Source organism: Ursus americanus, chromosome 3 (genome assembly GCF_024610735.1).
Source record: "Ursus americanus isolate L20-20 chromosome 3, mUrsAme1.1.p, whole genome shotgun sequence".
Lineage (NCBI taxonomy): Eukaryota > Metazoa > Chordata > Mammalia > Carnivora > Ursidae > Ursus > Ursus americanus.
Genome location: NC_142129.1, coordinates 94,828,304 through 94,847,856, shown reverse-complemented (window position 1 = coordinate 94,847,856; position 19,553 = coordinate 94,828,304).

Here is a 19,553-nt window from a genome sequence, read left to right as displayed (position 1 = left end):
TACTAAGACTTGATCTCCTTCCCTCCTGTCTCCCTCCTCCCACCCTTTGCAAGTGGCTGGTCACATAAAGGCCAAGCGCCCCGCTGTGCCCAGACTGTGCAAAGTGTGAACACCAGGGCTTTGAAAGAGCGGTCACAGAAACGCATGCCCGACGGCCGCCCCGCCCTCCCCACGCCCCTCAGACTCGGTTCCAGAGGAAGGAGTGTGGGGACTTGAGAAATCAATGAAAGGAAGAGGAAGCCAAACTGGTTAGGAAAGAATTTGAAGTTAGCTGCTAAGTTGCAGCCAGTTACGGGGGAAAGAAAAAGAAATATTTTGAGCATGAAGTTTTATACCAAAAAAAAAAAAAAAATCCGTGGAGAGTCAAGTTTTTTAACTTCTGAAAATGGAGGAAGATGCAAAAGATATGAACATGTCTGCTGCATGCGGAGATCTGCATGTGGATGTGTGAACAGCCGACAGTAAGCCTCGAGGAGCGAAAGTGCCAGCTCTGTGTGTGTGCGTGTATGCGCGCACGTGTGAGTTCGTGCATGTGGGGGGATGTGTTTCCATCCCGTGAGGTGCTGGAAGCAATCAGCAATAACGTTAGTGTTTGTGTATCAAATGAGATGTGGAACATGCCATCTTTACAAGTCCTGAAACTCTCCCACCAAATTCTGCCACATTGTTGGGTAAGATACACAGTAATACTACGGACAATATTTGAGAACGTAAAGTGTTTTTCTATTCATTGTTACATCCTCATAAAAATCTGAAAAGGTGGGTAGAATTATTTTTATTTTTTTCTGATTTTAGAAACACGGCCAGGTTTTAGAAACACCTGCCGGGGGTCACGTCTATGGCGAAGGTGTGCAGACAGGACTAGAGCCCACTTCTGTGCATGCCTACCACCCAGAAGCCTCCCGACACCCTCAAAGTGTCCCCTCATGGCATCTGCCATGTGGCAGGATGTGTGGACAATCTTCCCATCAGGATATATCAACGTACATCATGCATATGGATTATTGTTAGAGGAAGTTACAAACAGCCCTCAAATTATGAGTCAGCTGTCTCAAAACTTCATTTACTTATCAGTCGCTTAGGTCTTGAAAATCAATTTTCTAGAAGAAAAAATATACAATAGTGAGATGCTGACAGAGGTCAGCACAGTACCTTATAATTTTGAGGAAGAGAAACATTTCATTAGGGGTGAAAAGAAGCCACTTCAAACACTTCCAGGTTGAGCGCCGTACCCCGGAGACTCGGCCCACGTAACCCCGGGAGATTTCCCTCCCGCACAGTAAGGGCTTCCCCTGCGTGGTGTCTTGGGACAAATGGGGCATGTTGGGAGGACCCGGGTCTGGGAATCTGGAGATCCAGCCCCTCCTGGCCAGGCACCCGTGCCTTGAGCTCATTGTAAGAGTCATAGATCAAGAGTTCGAATTATATGCATTTCTAGAACCGGGTCTTGGCACGCACCTGCCTATCTTCCTTCTTTCCAGCAAATAGTGATGCGCCTCCCGTGGGGACGGGAACTCAGCTCTGCCGTGGGCTAGGCACTGCCGCGGTGTTTCTTTACATTCTTTCTCTCTCTCTCTCCCGCCCCGCTGTGTTTTGGGGACTTAGGCATCACAGTACAGAGCGGGCGCTCAACCCACGATGCTCTCTTGGGTAATCTGGGCTTCCAGAGGGTGGCCCTCAGACAGCTGCCAAATGTCTCATCCCAGATGTCTGACGCGCCCGGGGATCACACCCCGAAGCAGACCCAGGGCCGGACCTCTCCCTTCCTGTTCTCCCAGGAACCCGGGATAAGGGGACATTGTCACTGAGCCTAACTGTCCTAGATTAAGTGCTTTTGAGCTCTTCAAGTTGTATTCCATTAAAACAGGGTCATGAAATCAGGGCATTCTGAGGGAAAGCCACATGAACGCAGACTCTGATTAACCGTGGTTAAGGCGCGCACTGGGCGGCCATGTGTCTGCTCTCCAACTCCCCGTGTCCTTACGTACGTGACATGTGACCCGTGCATCCACACACGTGGATTTTCATGACAAGGACCAGGACGGAGGACACTTCGGTGACTGGCAAACAATGCCGTTGTGAGTAGAGCAGGGCAAATATATACTGTATGTATTAAGTACGTGTAACATATATTTTTATTTCTTAACGCTTACGGGCTTTTTGGTAAATTTTCTTATTAAAATTGTCCCTGATTTTATTTTGTATTTTTTTAAAGATTTTATTTATTTATTTATTTGAGAGAGAGAGCAAGAGAGAGAGAGGGAGGAGCAGACTCCCCGCCGAGCAGGGAGCCCGATGTGGGACTTGATCCCAGAATCCTGGGATCATGACCTGAGGTGAAGGCAGATGCTTAACCAACTGAGCCACCCAGGTGCCCTTTACTTCGCATTTTAACAGAAATGCATCCAAATACAGCATGTAAGGCAGTGGGAACGTCCAGAGACATAACACATGATCCTCGTTCTTGATGACTTTAGAATAAAAATCAATAGTTACTGTTTGGGGTCTTTGCCAAGTGCCAGGCCCGGGGCTCAGTGCCTGTCTGTGCCATCACTGGCCCCACATAGCCATGTGGTCCTTGTCTTCAGCCCCCTGGTGAAGACAAGTGAGTGCTTGGGTCCGGGTGTGCAAACGGAAGCATGGGGTGGCAAGTCGGCGGTGAATTTCGGATGAACAGCACATCGGTTTTGTATGAGAACGCCCACGCTGTGTCGGGCGGGTGCTTCCACTACAGCAGGAGCCCCAGCTCGGCGGGACTTTGTCTGGGGACCCAAACTCCGGACCTCGATGTGAGCTCCTCTCCCTCGCGCCCCGGCCCGATTTCAGTGACCGTTTCTACCCGCTGTTCTCTCTGCCCTCCTGCCTCTTCCCTCTCACCAGGACAAAAGCCAGCACAAGTCATAAATCTAGGTGGTCTTCAGAGAACGTGTTCTTTGCGCCTCGCTGGGCGGAGCCCCCAGCCGTCAGTCCTCCGCCTCCGTTGCTGGAAACTGCCCGCAGGGCTTCATCCCCGTTTTCTGCGTATTGTCTATGAGCTCACTATCTCTCACATTCAAACTTAATTCCAGATGTCCTTTCTTTTTCCCTAAGCTATGAAATCATATTATGTTTTTCCATTAGCCTTTGATGGTTACATCAAGAACAATAGATTTTCTGAAGACGAGAAATTCCATACGAGGGTGGGTCGACCCCCGGCCTCACCAGGGTTTGCGGGATGCAAATATTTGTGCTGGGAAGGAGGGAGGGTCCGTGCGGCCCCCGAGGGGAGGCTTGGACACCAGTTTCCTGGAGCCTTGGGCTGGGAACTATGAATCCCTTTATAAACATATGTAATGTTGTTTAACTAGATAAAGACGTCTTAAGCCTGATCTCTTTCTTTTTCGCAATTTACCTCCCATGGCCCAGCATAGAACAGACGCTTCCGAGAACTTCGCTTTGCAGAGGGTGGGGTGGCTTTGACAGAGGTGTGTTACTGGAGTATTTTGCATGGCCTTGCGGCTGTGCACAGGATCGGCCCCCGGCCTGTGAATATGTGGAAGCCCTAACCCCCTCCCCCCGGCCACGAGACTGTATTGGAGAGGGGCTTTTAGGAGGTGATTAAGTCTAAGTGAGGTTGTAAGGTGGGGTCCTGTCCATCAGGACTGGTGTCCATATATGAAGAGTCACCAGCGAGCTTTCTCTCGCTCTCTCCCCGGCACGGGAGGACAGTGATAGGCAGGGAGCGCTCACCGGGAACCAGACTGGTTGGCACCTTGATCTGGGCTTCCCCAACCTCCAGGAGACTCCTGCCATATAAGCCCCTGATCTGGGGGTGTTCTTCGGGGAGCCGAGCAGACTCACACCCCTGTCCTGTCCACTGGCATCCCTCACTCCCTGGAAAAGCAGGTTATCCACGTTTTATCCTATTCAAGGCTCTATCCTGGCCCGACAATCTCATCCTCCGGCTGAGTCGCTGTTTAAAGACCAAATAGATCTACTTCCATATTCATTTGATTTATCCATTTCTTCTTTTGTTCCTCTTTTTCTGCAAGAGATGTTTATTGAGCTCTACTTACTATTAGGCACTGAGCTTCCTTATAGCTTAAGTAAGGAATAGGGTCTGCCGTTTGTGAAGTGCTCCGGAAGTCGTATTTTGAGTTCCGTGTTTCAGACACTATTTGATTAATCCTTCCCAATAACCAAGAAAGACATAGGTATCATCATTTCTTTTTACTGGTGATAAAACTGAGGTCCATTATCTCAAAAATAGTATTTATTAGGGGCGCCTGGGTGGCACAGCGGTTGAGCGTCTGCCTTCGGCTCAGGGCGTGATCCCGGCGTTGTGGGATCGAGCCCCACATCAGGCTCCTCCACTATGAGCCTGCTTCTTCCCCTCCCCACTCCCCCTGCTTGTGTTCCCTCTCTCGCTGGCTGTCTCTGTCCTGTCGAATAAATAAATAAAATCTTTAAAAAAAATAGTATTTATTGGAGCCAGAATGAGGACGTGATGTGAACGACTCAAAGTTCTCCCGCGGAGTAGACTACCACCCAGACGTAAAACAAGGCCCCCAAAAGGAGGGGACAAAGACAAAGAGTCAGAAGAGGAAGGGTTTTTGTAATTCCTTTTTATCTTTCCATGAACTCGGCCCTGACTAGCCCAGGAGGGCTGGAGAAAGGAGAGGAGCACTGTTGTCCTCCTCTTTGGCTGCCGTGCTCACTGCATGGGTCCTGCTGGGGGAGACGCGGGAGGGTCCCACGGGGCCAACACAGCCAAGCCTGGCTCTGCCGTGCATGCCCTCCTCAGGCCACCTCTTCCTTTCTCCATCGCCCAGATTCTCTCCATCCGCTCGGACCTGGACTTTGTTTCCCATTTCATCCGTCAATGCAAGTCCTTCCCCTTCCTTCCTTGCTCCCTGCAGTGACCCATTGCCTGGGGTCTTCCAAATCCATGTGTACTGGGGAGACAGAACAACATCGTAAACTTCGGGGGTGGGGGGGTGGCCCAGCGTGGAAGGGCAGGTGGGTGCTGGAGGAGAGAGTCCATCTGCGCCTGTGAACACCTCCACATCCACCGCTCACACACATGCCTACACCCTACACACATGCCTACACCCTGCCATGAGGTCAGCCCTCCTGCCTCGGCCCATTCTGGTCACTCTAGGGCTCACCATGGACCCTGTCTTTTCCTCTGCCATTGGACAGTTCTCATCCCCTTGACACAGTCTCTGACACCACCCTCGATGAGAGGAAAATGCATAATCTCACTGATGTCATACTTTGCACTAAAAGAACGTCTAATGCCAGATACAATCTCTTGAGTAACTCTTTGCATGACCTGTGCCTTATCCTCACAGTCCTTTCCATTCTTTTTTTTTTTTTTAAGATTTTATTTATTTATTCGACAGAGATAGAGACAGCCAGTGAGAGAGGGAACACAAGCAGGGGGAGTGGGAGAGGAAGAAGCAGGCTCATAGCGGAGGAGCCTGATGTGGGGCTCGATCCCAGAACGCCGGGATCACGCCCTGAGCCGAAGGCAGGCGCTTACCCGCTGTGCCACCCAGGCGCCCCAGTCCTTTCCATTCTTGTACTGCTTTGTCGTACTACGTCTTTCCACATACCACACAATAATAATGGGTATTATTATAATACCCATTTCTCAGATGAAGAAGCTGGGGCACAAAGAAAATGCATTATTTTTTGTTTGTCTTTTTTTTCTGTGTTCATTTGTTTTGTTTTTTATATTCCACATGAGTGAGATCATATGGGTTTTGTCTTTCTCTGACTGACTTATTTCCCTTAACATAATACTCTCTAGCTCCATCCATGTTGTTGCAAATGGTAAGATTTCATTCTTTTTGATGGCCGAGTAATATTCCAGTGTGTGTGTGTGTGTGTGTGTGTGTGTGTGTGTGTGTGTGTCTGTCTGACTATACACCACATCGTCTTCATCATCCATCAGTCCATGGACACGGGGGCTCCTTGTATAACTGGTCGTCACCAGAGAGAGGGTGGATGGGGGGTGGGGGAAACAGGCAATGGGGATCAAGAGCACACCTGTTGTGATGAGCACTAAGTAACGTGTAGAATTGTTGAATCGCCATATTGTACACTTGAAACTGATACAACAGTGCATGTTACTTACACTGGAATAAAAACATAATTGACAAGATGGTTATGGGGGAAAAATACAGTAAAAACAGAAAGAATGTGAGTCATGCAGCAGAACCAGGTTTTGAACCCAGACTGTCTGATTTCAGAATCTTATATCCAAACTATAAGAAAAGTGCTTATTGGTCTTGTTTCCTGTCCCAGAAACTTCTAAGTTGGAAATGTTTTTAAGACACCGTAGTAGCGTCTGCCGCCCTCCTCTGCACAAAGGTGTTTACCTGCCGCAGGTGTGTGAGCCAATGCGAGGCTCCTCTCCCCTCTCTGTCAAGCTGCGTTAGGAGCTCAGATCCGAGAGGTTACTCTGAGTTTCATCGGTAGGTGAAAGGGCCGCCGTAACCCACAGAGCTAGCCAGCCCCAGAGACGGAAATGCCAGATCTTTCGTCTTTAAACATTATATGGATTTGAGGGGAAGAAACAGTGATGTCATCCTGTTCAATCATGGTCAGCCTAGATGGGATCGTAGATAAAAAGGGGAAAAAAGCATTCAAAGTGTGGGAAGTATGCATTTCCTCGTGGTCATTAATCCGTCTGCCTCCCTCCCGGAGACGCCCCCACTGTTCAGCGAGATCTGTGGTTCGTATGTCACTCCTGGGTTCTTGAGGAGACACGGGGATGCTTCGTGGCCTTTCCACCCTGCTCGCCTGCTTCGGGGCTCTCACCGGCTTCCAGAGCCTGTGTCTACGTGCAGGAGGAAAGAGAACCAGAACGCTGAAGTGTTGCCGGCTTATTCCTGGCGCCAGGCCTCCAGCTGCAAAAACTGGAAAGTATTAGGACATTTCAGCACATTTTAAAAACAAGAAATCCTGAGTTACTCCATTCTGAGTCTAGGAACAGCAATATCCGGGGGAATTTACAAGAACCTAATATGCATCTTTCTGTTTACTTTTCTTGGTCCCAATTACATGCAATTAAAAATGTTATCATTATCGTTATTACTTATAAGAATGTGGATGAGCCGTCTTAGATCAAGTGAGTTTTCAGAGCTGGACGTCTTCAAAGAGAATGAGTGGGGCCTGGTTTAGGACGCGGTTCTGCAGATGCACCCGGTGCCTGCCCGGCATTCAGAGCCGCCGAACGTTGTTAACCCAGCCAGGCGCCAAGAAGCCCGCACACCTACGAGGGAGCCGTCAGCACCCACCGCGGCTGACCTCACTGGAGCCTTAGCTGCCGATTGCTTGTTTTCTCTCCATGCTCCCCACATCCCAACCTGCTCCCCATCATTGTGACTAACGCTCTCAGAATTTGTGACAGACCTCCTTGCACCTCACATCACGGCAGGGAACTCCCACCCCCATTGTTTTTGTTGAGTGACTGATTCCCGCTACACACTGTAGGCCCTGCCCCTGACCCCGTGAGGATCTCTCTCCCCTGGGAGACCAGGGCCCCAAACCAGGACCCATGCTGACTTTGGGGCCCATGATTCTAAAATCAGCTGCATGATTAACTCTTGTGCTTCCATGTACGTGAGGGAGACATTGCCCTCTGAGGGACCGTGCAGGCCCGCGGGGAAGAGCTCTTCAAAGGCGGGTCTTTCATGCTGGGGTTTGGTCAGAGTTGGTCAGTGATCCCAGGATGATGGTTGAGGACAGGTGGGCACAGCAGGAAGGGATCTAAGAGTCTTGGATGGAAAGTTTCAGCCAATACTTTTATTGAAGAAAGATCTTTCTGGAAAGGACAATTATTCATACGTGAATCTTCTGGAGAAAGAGTTTTTTGGACTCATGACATCGTGCTGCTGAAGACGCCAGTGGTTGCCTCCAGTCGTGCTCATGTGGAGAGGACGCCGCATGGGCTTTGTGGTGCCAGCCCTCGCACTGCCCGTGCTGCACGGAAGCAAACTCCCAAGAGCCCCAGGGGTTCACGTCACTCATCTAACTGAAACAATTACCAGCAAATTATTAACATTTCCAGTGACGATGAACCACGGCCAACCAGAGACCGCAATTTCTTTCATATTCTGCTCAGCAGTGAAGGGGACAGGGAGAACGCAGTTAGAAATAAGGTAAAAAGACCCATGTGTTTTCCCTTAAAATGAAATCCTTCCATATGGTAAACGTGGCCAGGTTGTTTCCTTAAGTAAACACCACGCCACACGGCCCACAACGATCACCGTCATGATAAGGGTGAAGTCCAAGTTCTAGCGAGGCATTGGTGCTCCTTCACGGCCTGGCTTTGCTGAGTGGGCCGTGCAGCCTCTCCCGTCCTCCCCACAGGGACACACAGATTGCAGGATGCAATGAGCCGCCTCTGCGTTCTTGTCTCCTGTCCCTCCTGCGGTGTCTGTTTCAGCTGGAGTAACCACGGGGTGGTTGGGTATCCCCTCAGCAGGGTGAGCTCACTCATTCAGGACTCCCAGGTCAAAAGGAGATGATGTCTGTTCTGGATCTCGAAGTGCAAGCATGACAGTAAAAGGGTGGAGGATGTACATTTGACGTAGATCGCTCGGTGTGTGGGGAAGAACGAGCCAGCGCCCTTCAGGAAACACGGGTTGCTTCCAGAGCCTTGAGTATGTGAGAGGGGTCCCTGACTTTGTAGGAGCCTGGAATGACATGCTGAGACCTTAGTGCTTCTCCTGCAAGAAAACAGAACGACAGCCCCTGGAAAGTGTTTCCCAGCTTGCTGGGTTAGGCATCATGAAGCGGCTTGCTCCACACCGTTACCAGATCCCCAGCCACCCCCTGCCGCAGGCCCGTGTACGTCTGATGGACGAAGTCACATTGGATCCCAAGGTCATTCCCAGAACTTTCTGCCCCGTCTTCTCACAGTCACAATCTTCACAAGAAGACTGCTAGCTCCTGCCCCTGGGTCCCTCGTTCTGTGTTGGGTATCGTGTCAGGTGCCGATGTTACAGAGTGAAAGGTGCAGGGTCCCTGGCTGTCTAAGCACTTGTCTAACAAGTGCTTCGTGGTCATGGAAATAGGCCATGGGGGGCGCACGCCAGAGCTCAGTCAATCCTGGGTGGTGGATGGGGGCCCCTGGCTCCAGGTCCACCACCCCGAGGCCCATGGGGTGAGCAAGTTTATGTAGAGGGAAGAAATCTTCCTGGGAAACTTGTAGAAGAATATAGGCCATTATGTCAAGAAATCTGGGCTTTCCCTTGTAGATCAGCGTTCTTCAATTGCTCTCATTGACCCACGCTGATTCATGAGAAGAAGTTAGCGGGACATGAGAGGATTCAAGATCAAAGAGGATGACATGCCGTGGAAGAGAATTTGTCACAGAGCTTTGCAAAGAGTAAGCGTGCAAGCATTGCTTTGCGAAGGTCCTGTTTGGGTTCGCACAGCTGCGTGTCTAAGCTTCCACGTCCGTGCCTTCCCACGTCTGCCCCCTTGGACGTGTGCGGCGTGTAGGTGCTGGTGAAGATACTTGAAAGCCACTTGGGAAGGAAACAGAAACCCACAGAAATCCCATTGTGCAGAAAGTGCTGAGACAGGACTCTCATTTGAGGAAGATCACTTTCTGTAGACATGGCAGAGATTTTGAAGCCCACGTAATGCGATGTTGGTTTGAAGACAGATGTATGATCTCGATGAAACTTTCTCGAAACCCAATGAGAGGGGGGTCCTTTCTTAACAGTTGATGGGGGTGATGGGTCTAACCTTGATGGCTTTCTTAGGCCACAAAGGCACTGCAGTCCACCACTGGGCAGTCACTTAATGTGGTAAAAAAAAACTATTAAAAACACTGATTTCCATTTGGGATGGTTATAAAGAGTTGGTTTTAGGGTATCTGTTTCCCAAATGATGACGGCTGGGTTTATCCTGCCCTGTCCGCCCAGTGCAGTGCTTTCTCTGAGACGCACATTTCGTGGTCAAGGACGGGAAACACCACCACCGCTACCTTCAAAGACGTCAGATTTCTTCTCGTGGTGAATTCACATTACCCAGCAGCCTTGATGCCACTCTTAAACTTTCAGTGTGCATGGGACTTACAGTCGCAGAACTGTGGCTCTCAGGGTCCAGAAGGCTTGAGACCCTCATCGAGTCATTGGGGAGATGTTCACTGAATGCCTACAAGGCCCCTGGAGCTACTCTTGTATATAGAGATAGAGCGACAGAGAGGCAGAAATTTGAAATGGAGACACCTGTATTTTTTTCGGGTGGCGGTAAAGGCTCTAGGAAAGAGAAAAGAAAAGCAGGCTTCAGCGGCTGGGGAGGGCTGGGTCTGGGGTCGGGGGGCTTCTCTCTGCAGTGAGGTCAGAGCTGTCCTTATTCCTAAGTGGATTTTGGAGCAGACATCTGAGAGAGGGAAGTAAGCTTTCTGCGGCTAAAGCAATTCAGGAGAAGAGATGCAAGTAGGAAGACCCTGAGGAGGGCCCTCTTGGGGGAAGCGGCACAGAGAGGGGTCTCTGGGGAGAGGAAGCTGCAGGGGTGACTCAGCAGTGAGGCAGGGCCTCCGCGGTCCAGTGCCGAGAATGTGGCACCAGTAGGAGACCGTGCATTTCCTTCTACATCTGAGATCCCGGCAGGCTCGTTCACGCATCATATAAAAATCAATGTGGAAAATCTGAATGCACCAGTTCTTTGTGGATTATCCAGGTCCCCAGATCCAGTGCAGGTATGAAAACTCAAAGCAACAACGTCACGAAGGCATAGATTGTCCATTCGGATTCACGAGGGCAGATGCGACATTCCAGCCTTAAACCACAATAATCCTGTACAGTCCTATTGGCTTTTTCCATGGAAACCATACGAAACGACACACAAATACCGTTCATCCAAATCAACAAACCCCGCTTCGGGAATCAAGGCAGATCAAGCCAGATTTACAAGAAAAAGATAAGGAGGGCGTGAGAGCTGGTTTGAGTGAAACCTTCCTGCAACTGTTGTTTTGCTCCCTTGGTCTGCGGCTTAATGTCGATCAGAAGCTTTCGGAAGCCGTTCCTTTAAAATGATAGATGCTTGGGGACGGTGGGATTCCAGAAAACCACGGAGGTACCATTTAAATCCCCTTGACCTTGACCCAACCAGGAAAGAACAAAACAGAACCTGGTGCCGAGCGGAGAATTCGCAGGTCCCCACCTCTCCGGGGGGACGCATGTCTAGAAACCCCTGTGGCTGCCGTCAGCCCCCGAGTGGGCTAGAGGTTCTAGCGTTGGCCACAGCGTGGGCACACGGGCTTCCTGTCTCTGTGCTTGGCGGGAGAACCTTCTGGGAAACCCCATTTTTGGTGGCCTGTCTGAGGAACCAGGATGGAGTGGAGAAGAGCTGTGATGGCTCAGTGGTTGGCCTGGGTCCCCAGGGACCAGCCCCGTCACCTCTAGCAGGTTACTGATCGCGCAGCTCTCCTGAGAGCCACAGGGGAGACGTGCATGACCACACACACACACTCGCACACGCACACAACACACACTCTTATATACACACACCACAATGCACACTCCCGTACACACACATTTGCACACGCACATATGCACACATCACACATATATGCAGCCATTACAATGTACACTCCTGTACACACATGCACACACACACACCCTCACGCACACACACATGCATGCACACTCGCGCACACACATACACACATCGCACACACATATGCACACACTGCATTAAAATCCATACACACGCAATCACGCACATGCACACATATCACTCCACACAAACTTCGAATCATACATCACACTCAAACACGTGCACACACGTCCCACACGTGTGCACACACACAAGCACACAGATACATTAATTGTAGTCCTTCTGTGTTGTGTGTGCAGTGTGTACTCCCGAGGAGCTCGCTCGGCAGGATGGTGCCCTCACAGGGTCTGGAGGGAGGGAGGAGGGTGTAGGGACACGGGAGCGGGCGGCGGCCGTGTTGGGTGAGGCCCTGGTGGTCAGAAACCCCACGGAGACTCTGAGCCTGGTCTAACCTGGTCCGACGTACCTGCTGTGTTTATGAGCCAGAAGCAAGATAGTTAATTCTACCGCAGAACAGTCACTGAGCTGTGAGATCCCACAGCTGACAACACACTGAACGTGAAATCGGTTCCCAATCTCTCCAGCCTCCTGCTGATGGGGAGAGTCTGGTGGCCTCACTGCTCACCCTCTTATCTCCGTAACTATGTAACCCCCGTCTTCGACCTCAGGGCAGAAATGGTGCCTGGCCACAGTGGTAAACAAGACAGATGTCTCCCATGACCCCCCGGGTCGTGCTGATGGACATCCTCTGTGTCTGACAGCGGGGTGCACCCACTCCCATCACCTCCCCTCCTGGGCGAGGGGTTCTTTCCGCCTCTTAGAGGGGCTGGTGGGTGAGAGTCGAGCCAGTTCACAGAGGCATGGTTGGTGAGGCTGGATTACATTTCCAAATTCAGGTAAACTTCATCCTAAACCTTGTCCTAGGAGGACCTAAGGGCAGAGGGTCTCATTTTCCCTGTGGGATTTTAATTTGAGGAGGTGCCTCATGGAGGGCGCGGAGAGCTCGATGCCGTGCCACGTGGGTGCTCTGCATACGGAGACGCACCAGGGTCCTTCAGCAGCCAGAGGCAGCCAGGGGAGAGCACAGACCAGAGTCTATACTGGGGTTTCCTAGGAAAAGCAAGGCAGGCGGAGATTCAATTTGGGATTGGCTAGTCTGCATGATTCCCATGTGCTCTGAGCCGTAGGGGTGGTCTCTAGTTGTCTGGTACTGGCCCCCCGGGGCGGGGGGAGGGTTTAGGGCAGGGGATACTGGCCTGTGTGTGAGGCGAATCTCAGGAGGTGGGTGGGGGCTCGGCCTTGGATCAGCCACCCTGCACAGGAACGACGAGTCCCAGGCAAGCTGACTGCAGGAGAGAGGTGAATCTTCTGGCCCTGTGATAAAGGGCGCCCAATAGTCATTAAAAAAAAAAAAACAAAAAAACAAAACAAAGCAAAAACCCAAAACAAAACAAAACAAAAAAACTAAGAAAACGCAGAACGGAGAGGAATGAATTTGGAGAAGATGTTTCAATTTGGAGCTACAGGTGCCCGTTGGCCACGCAGAGGGTGGCGCCAGAAAGCCTCTGGAAGTGCGGGTCCGGGGCCTGAGCCGGGCGGAGATGCGGTGGGGAATCCCTGTGGGCCACACCACCCACGCTGGACCCGCTCTAGAACACACGGGTGTGGGAAGGGCGGCCGCTTTAAGTAGGAAGCTGCCCCACGGGGCTTCATGACCCTCTGCTGTGACCGCGGCTCTTCTGCGAAAGGCCTGGGAGGTCGGCAAGCTCTCTGTTGGGGTGTGCTGTCCTCGTCCAGCATAAATCACACCAAATGGACAGCACTTAGGGAACTCAGAAACAATTAGCGAGTGCAGAGGTCCCTAAAAATGTGTATCGGGCACACTGGGCACGTGCAGCCTTCACATTCATTTCGTTCTAACCGGCAGTATGTGATGGATCGCTTCTGCGGCTGAGGAAGCGTCAGGCAGGGAAAGTGAGGGCCGAGCGCACACAGCCGGCAGGTGCAGGAGAGGGGGGCTTACAGGCACCGGCTCTGGCTCTGCCCTCCTGGTCCCTGAACGTGCCGCAGGGCCCGACCCCACTGTGTGGACGGTGTTGGGTGCACTCTGCTTCCTTCTTGTCCCTCCGCTCCCACGGGACACGGGGCTGCCCCCCGCCCCCCGCACACCATGTACATTTCCCAAACCCGATGGCCCACTCTGCGTGACATGGTAAAACCAGCCTTGCTGCCCCTGCTTCAGGAGAGGAGCCAATGGGTGCCTGGGCTTCCGCACGATTTTGAGATTCCTTGCTTCCCGTTTGCCTTTCCGCCTATTTCCATGCCCTCCCGTGCGGGCTGTTAAACCCTACAGATCTTCTCCCTCGTTATGCAGCGGTGACTCCTCTATATTTGGTGACCCACCGGGACATTCTTTCAAGACCGAAACACCACTGTTCACTCTATTTCCCCCTGCTAACTCCTGCCTGTTGTCCACTCTTCCCTCTCCCTCAGAATGGTGATTATGAAACAGCTTCCGGGGTATTATTGGGATAGGCACACAATTTTCCCTGTAAATTGCTCATTTTACTTATCAGGTGATGATCTCTTTATGATTTTGAGTGTTAAGAAGATACTTCTCTTTTAACGTATACCCTTCTGATTTCTTCATGTCTCTCAGCCAAACATGCAATCGGCCCCTATAGACTGACCTCCGATGCTATTTTTCAGTACCAAAAATTATCCTGAACGACCCTCAAGTAAAGATCCTGAGATTGTGGGTTTCGGCAATGCCATCGCCAGCACAAGGCAGGTGTGAGAATGATCCGACAGAGGTTTTGAAGCAGCTTTCAAACTCTTGAATACAAAAAGCAAATAAATAAAAAATTAAAAAATCAGGAAGGAAATTAAAAATAATTTAAAAGACTCTAATGAAATTATAGAGCTCTAACAAGCAAGAACTGAAATGAAAGACAAGCCTCCCTTGATGGGTCCATAGCAGGGTGGAGACAAGAGGGGCAGAGTCGGTGAACGTCGGGCAGAATGTTAGGATGGAAGCAGACTGAACAGCAGACTGGAATCTCCACAGAACCTCAGGCACGGGAGGGAAATAACAGACGAGCCCCACCATCGGGGCCGGAAGGACAGGAAATGGAGCGGGCCCAGGAGACTATCGCATGGCACAGTGGCTGAAAACCTCCCCAATTTTGCAAAAGAAACAAACTTCTAGAACCTGAAAGCTGAGCAAATCCCAAACTGAAAGAATCTAAAGAAACGTACACCAAGGCACTTCAGAATTAAAATGCTAAAAGCTTGAAAGCCACCCAGGAGGACCAGCACATGACCTGGAGGGAACAGTAATTCAAAGGGCATCAGATTTCTCATCGAAACCATGGAGGGAAGGAGGAAAGAAGCACAATATCCTTCGTCAGGTGCTGGAGGGAAACAAGCATCGAGTGTGATTCTATGTCTGGTAACCATTCTTCAGGAACGAAAGGGAAAGGGGGGCAATCTCAGGTAGAGAGAACTAAAGCCATCAGCAGCCCTCTCCTCCACGATGGCTAAGGAGCCTTCTTCCCACAGAGAGGACATGGTCCTGAGCGGCCCGGGGAGCGTCAGGAGACAGTGGTCACAGTGGAGAGAGAGCAACGCCGTGCATCCCACAGCCTGTCCTCGGGCGTTCAGTCAACCACAGTGATGATTGAAGCACCGCCCGATACCCATGACTACGATATCTTAAGTGGGGAAGGTAAAGGGGCCTAAGTAGAGGTGAGTGGTCTACACTGTCCTCGAAGTGGTAAGATTTTGATATCAGCAGAATATTATAAGATACATGCATATCTTACAATTTCCAGAACAACCACTGTGACCACTATGTGGAGAGATACACTCAAAAAGATTATAAATAAATCAAGATGGGATCTTAGAAGTATAAAGTGACTCACTGGAAACCAAGGGAAGATAAAGTGAGGAAGGATAATGAGAGAAAATAGATAATAAAGTGTGGGACCTAAGCACCATCATATCAAAACTTAACTGAAATGTAAATGGTCTCAATACACCAACCAAAGGGCATAGTAGATTAAATCATATCAGAAAACAACAAAAATAAAAGAACGCTCACCTTTAGGCTCCTTAAACTCACTCACTTCTAATTCAGCAACAGAGGTCATTGGAAAGGAACGCAACGAATAACAACGTCCCACACAACAGCAGGGCAGACATCCCCCTCCACCCCAGGGGTTACCAAGGTAGACCATATCTTGAGCCATTAAACAAACCTCAACACACTTAAAATAATTGAAATCCTACATAATGTGTTTTCTGACCAAACTAGAAATTGATAGCAAATAAAAAACACAAAAAGACAAGAAAATCTCTGAACATGTGGAAATTTTTTAAAAAATATTTTGTTTATTTATTTGACACAGAAGAGAGAGCCAGCGAGAGAGGGAACACAAGCAGGGAGAGCGGGAGAGGAAGAAGCAGGCCTCCCGCTGAGCGGGGAGCCCGTTGCAGGGCTCGATCCCAGGTCCCCAGGATCACACTCCGAGCCAAAGACAGGTGCTTAATGACTGAGCCACCCAGGCGCCCCTAAACATGTGGAAATTAAACAACACTCTTTTAAACTATCCATGGGTCACAGAAATATGAAAAGTAATTAAAAATACATAGAGTTGAGGGGCTCCTGGGTGGCTCGGTCAGTTAAGCATCTGAGTCTTGATTTCAGCTCAGGTTGTGATCTCAGGGTTGTGAGATCGAGCCTCGAGTTGGGCTCCTCGCTCAGTGGGGAGTCTGCTTGGGATTCTCTCTCTCCTTCTCTCTCTGCCCCTCCTATTCATGAGCTCTCTCTCTCTGTCTTAAATAAATAAGTAAATAGTTGAACGCAAATGAAACCACACATATCAAAATTTGCAGGATGCAGGGCAGTATTGACAGATAAATTTATAGCATTAAATGCTTACATGAGTAACGAGGAAAGTCTCAAATTAATAACCAAAGTTCTTACCTCAAGAAACCAGGAAAAGAAGAACAAAACAAAGCCAAAGCAAGCAGAAGGAAGGAAATAATTAAAAATAAGAGCAGAGATTAGTAAATTTCCAAACAGAAACATGATAGAGAATAATCAATGAAGCAAAGAGCTGGTTCTTTAAAAATATCAACACAGTGGACAAATCTCTAGCACAGCTGATAAAGGAGGAAGAAAAAAGACAAGAATTGCAGACATCAGGAATGAAAGAGGACAATCATGACAGACCTTGCAGACATAATGAAGGAACACTGTGATGGGCACCATACTTCAAGTAGAATTGAAGACATAAGCTCCCAAGACTCACACGAGGAGGAATAGATAAATGGAAAATGCCTACATCTATTAAAATTAAATCAATAATTAATTCATTTTAAAAATGCACTAACATCAGATCATTTCACTCGTGGATCCTCCCAAAGATTCGAGGAAGAAATGATATGAATTCGACAAAATTGCTTCCGGAAAGTAAGTAGACAAAACACTGTCTCATTCTATGAGGACAGCGTTATCCTAATCCCAACACAAGATAAAGACATTACAAAAATATAAAACTGCAGACCAAAGTTTCTCATAAACATAGATAAAAAATCAAAACATTAGCAAATCAAACGCAACAATGTATAAAAAGAATTACACACCATGACCAAGTGGGGTTTATTCCAAGCCTGTAAGGCTGGTTCAACATTAGAAACAGTTACTGTAATCCTAGAGGTCAACAAAAGAAACAAAAATCACATGATCCTATCAGTTGATGCAGAAAGAGTATTTGACAAAATCCCAAATCCATTCATGGCGAAAATTGTCAGCAAGTCAGGTCTAAGTGAGGGCAGGGGGGAATTACCTTAACTTGATAAAGAGTGTTTTACAAAATATTACAGTGAACATCACACTTAATATCAAAGAATGAAGCCTTCTCCCTAAGACGGGAAACAAAACAACCATGTCTACTCTCATCATCCTTACTCAGCACAATACTGGAAATTCTCGTCACTGCATAAGGTGAGAAAAATATGTCTTTATCTGCAGATGGCATGATTGTTTCAGTAGAAAATCACAAAGACTCTAGAAAAATACTTGTTGAACTAATGAGTGAATTCCGCAAAGTTGCAGGATACTAGATAAACATAAGAAAACCCATGGCATTTCTATACACTAGCGATGAACACATGGTGCTGAAATAAAAAGTATAATCGCATTTATAATCACACAAAAAAAGAGAGGAATAGTTAGATGTAAATATAGCAAAACATGCTGACTTTTATGCTGAAAATCACAAAATAGTGAGGAAAGAAATCAAAGAACATCTAAAGAACATGCTTATTGTCTAGAAGATTCAACACAGGGAAGAGGTAAATTTCTCCCCAAAATGACCTATAGATAACGCTATTCCTATATAAAGGATCTCTCTGCATTATCTCTTAAAACTGCCTGTGACGGGGCGCCTGGGTCACAGCGGTTAAGCGTCTGCCTTCGGCTCAGGGCGTGATCCCGGTGTCATGGGATCGAGCCCCACATCAGGCTCCTCTGCTATGAGCCTGCTTCTTCCTCTCCCACTCCCCCTGCTTGTGTTCCCTCTCTCGCTGGCTGTCTCTATCTCTGTCAAATAAATAAATAAAATCTTTTAAAAAAAAAAACTGCCTGTGACTCTATAATCATCGCTATAAAAATTTTCATTAAACGATTACCACTCGATCCTAACGTGCAGGCACTAGCTAGACCCTGAAGTTGAAATGACCTTGTGTGACATTCTGCATTTATCAGATGACTCTGACCTTCCTCATCACTCTGCCTCTTGCTGCTCACTGTCCCAAGCCCCAGCTCAGACGTGGGCATCATAAACTTGTGGGCATGCAGGTACACGCAGCTTCTCCCCACCTCTGCTTCTATTTGGAGATTCATTCCTCACTGGGGAAACTGCAAGAACGCCAAAGACCCACCCAGATAGTGTCTCCTCTATGTACCCTCATCTTGAATGCCTTGGAAGGTATTCAATGCTCTCATTCAATTAATGAAAACTAGTTGGTGAGTGTTTCTTGTTGTATTTTATGCTGTTCTTGTATTGTAGACAACACAGGAGTCCGGTCTGCAAAGAACACCCTGTCCAGTGGACAGGCACTCAACTAAGTTGGTAATTTAGAAGTGGAGAATAAGTAACACAAGAAGATAAGTTCAGGGGTGCCTGGGTGGCACAGCGGTTGAGCGTCTGCCTTCGGCTCAGTGCGTGATCCCGGCGTTATGGGATCGGGCCCCACATCAGGCTCCTCCGCTATGACCCTGCTTCTTCCTCTCCCACTCCCCCTGCTTATGTTCCCTCTCTAGCTGGCTGTCTCTATCTCTGTCAAATAAATAAATAAAATCTTAAAAAAAAAAAAAAAAAAACGAAGATAAGCTCCGAAGACCAAGGGAGCCACAGAAGTTTCTTGCCTTTGGAACAGAGGCTCGGGGAAGGCTGATGAGAATATTCCAGACCCTAATGCAATGGGGTCCAATTATTTATTAATGTGACTTCCTCTTCATCTTTCTTTGAAGAGTCCCTCAAAAATATGACTCTTCATTTCTTCATCTTGGTACCACTAATGCTTAGAATCTTTCCTGGAACCTGGTAGGATTCCTGCAGGACTCGAGCAAGTTTGTTGAGGCAATGTGGAACCATTGGGAATTGGACATTTCAGAATAAAGAACCAATGGTTGGAGGCAGCATGTCGTGCCATTGCCATCAGGTGTCCTGGGAAGTTTTAGCTTCTGGCTCTCCAGTGTCTGCGTGAATTCCAGCATCCTGAAAATCAGCACCTCCAGTGCTGATATCTCTACTGTGGGTGACTTCTTACTCATACTGTCCTCCCATAAAACCCTATAAGACCTTCTAGTGGGTTCTGGGTTTTCTGTCTGGGGCTACACAACTCCAGCCTAGCTTTCTTTGCTAGAACAGCCTTTAAACTATTTTAAGAAAACTATTTGGATCTTCCTCCTGACCAGG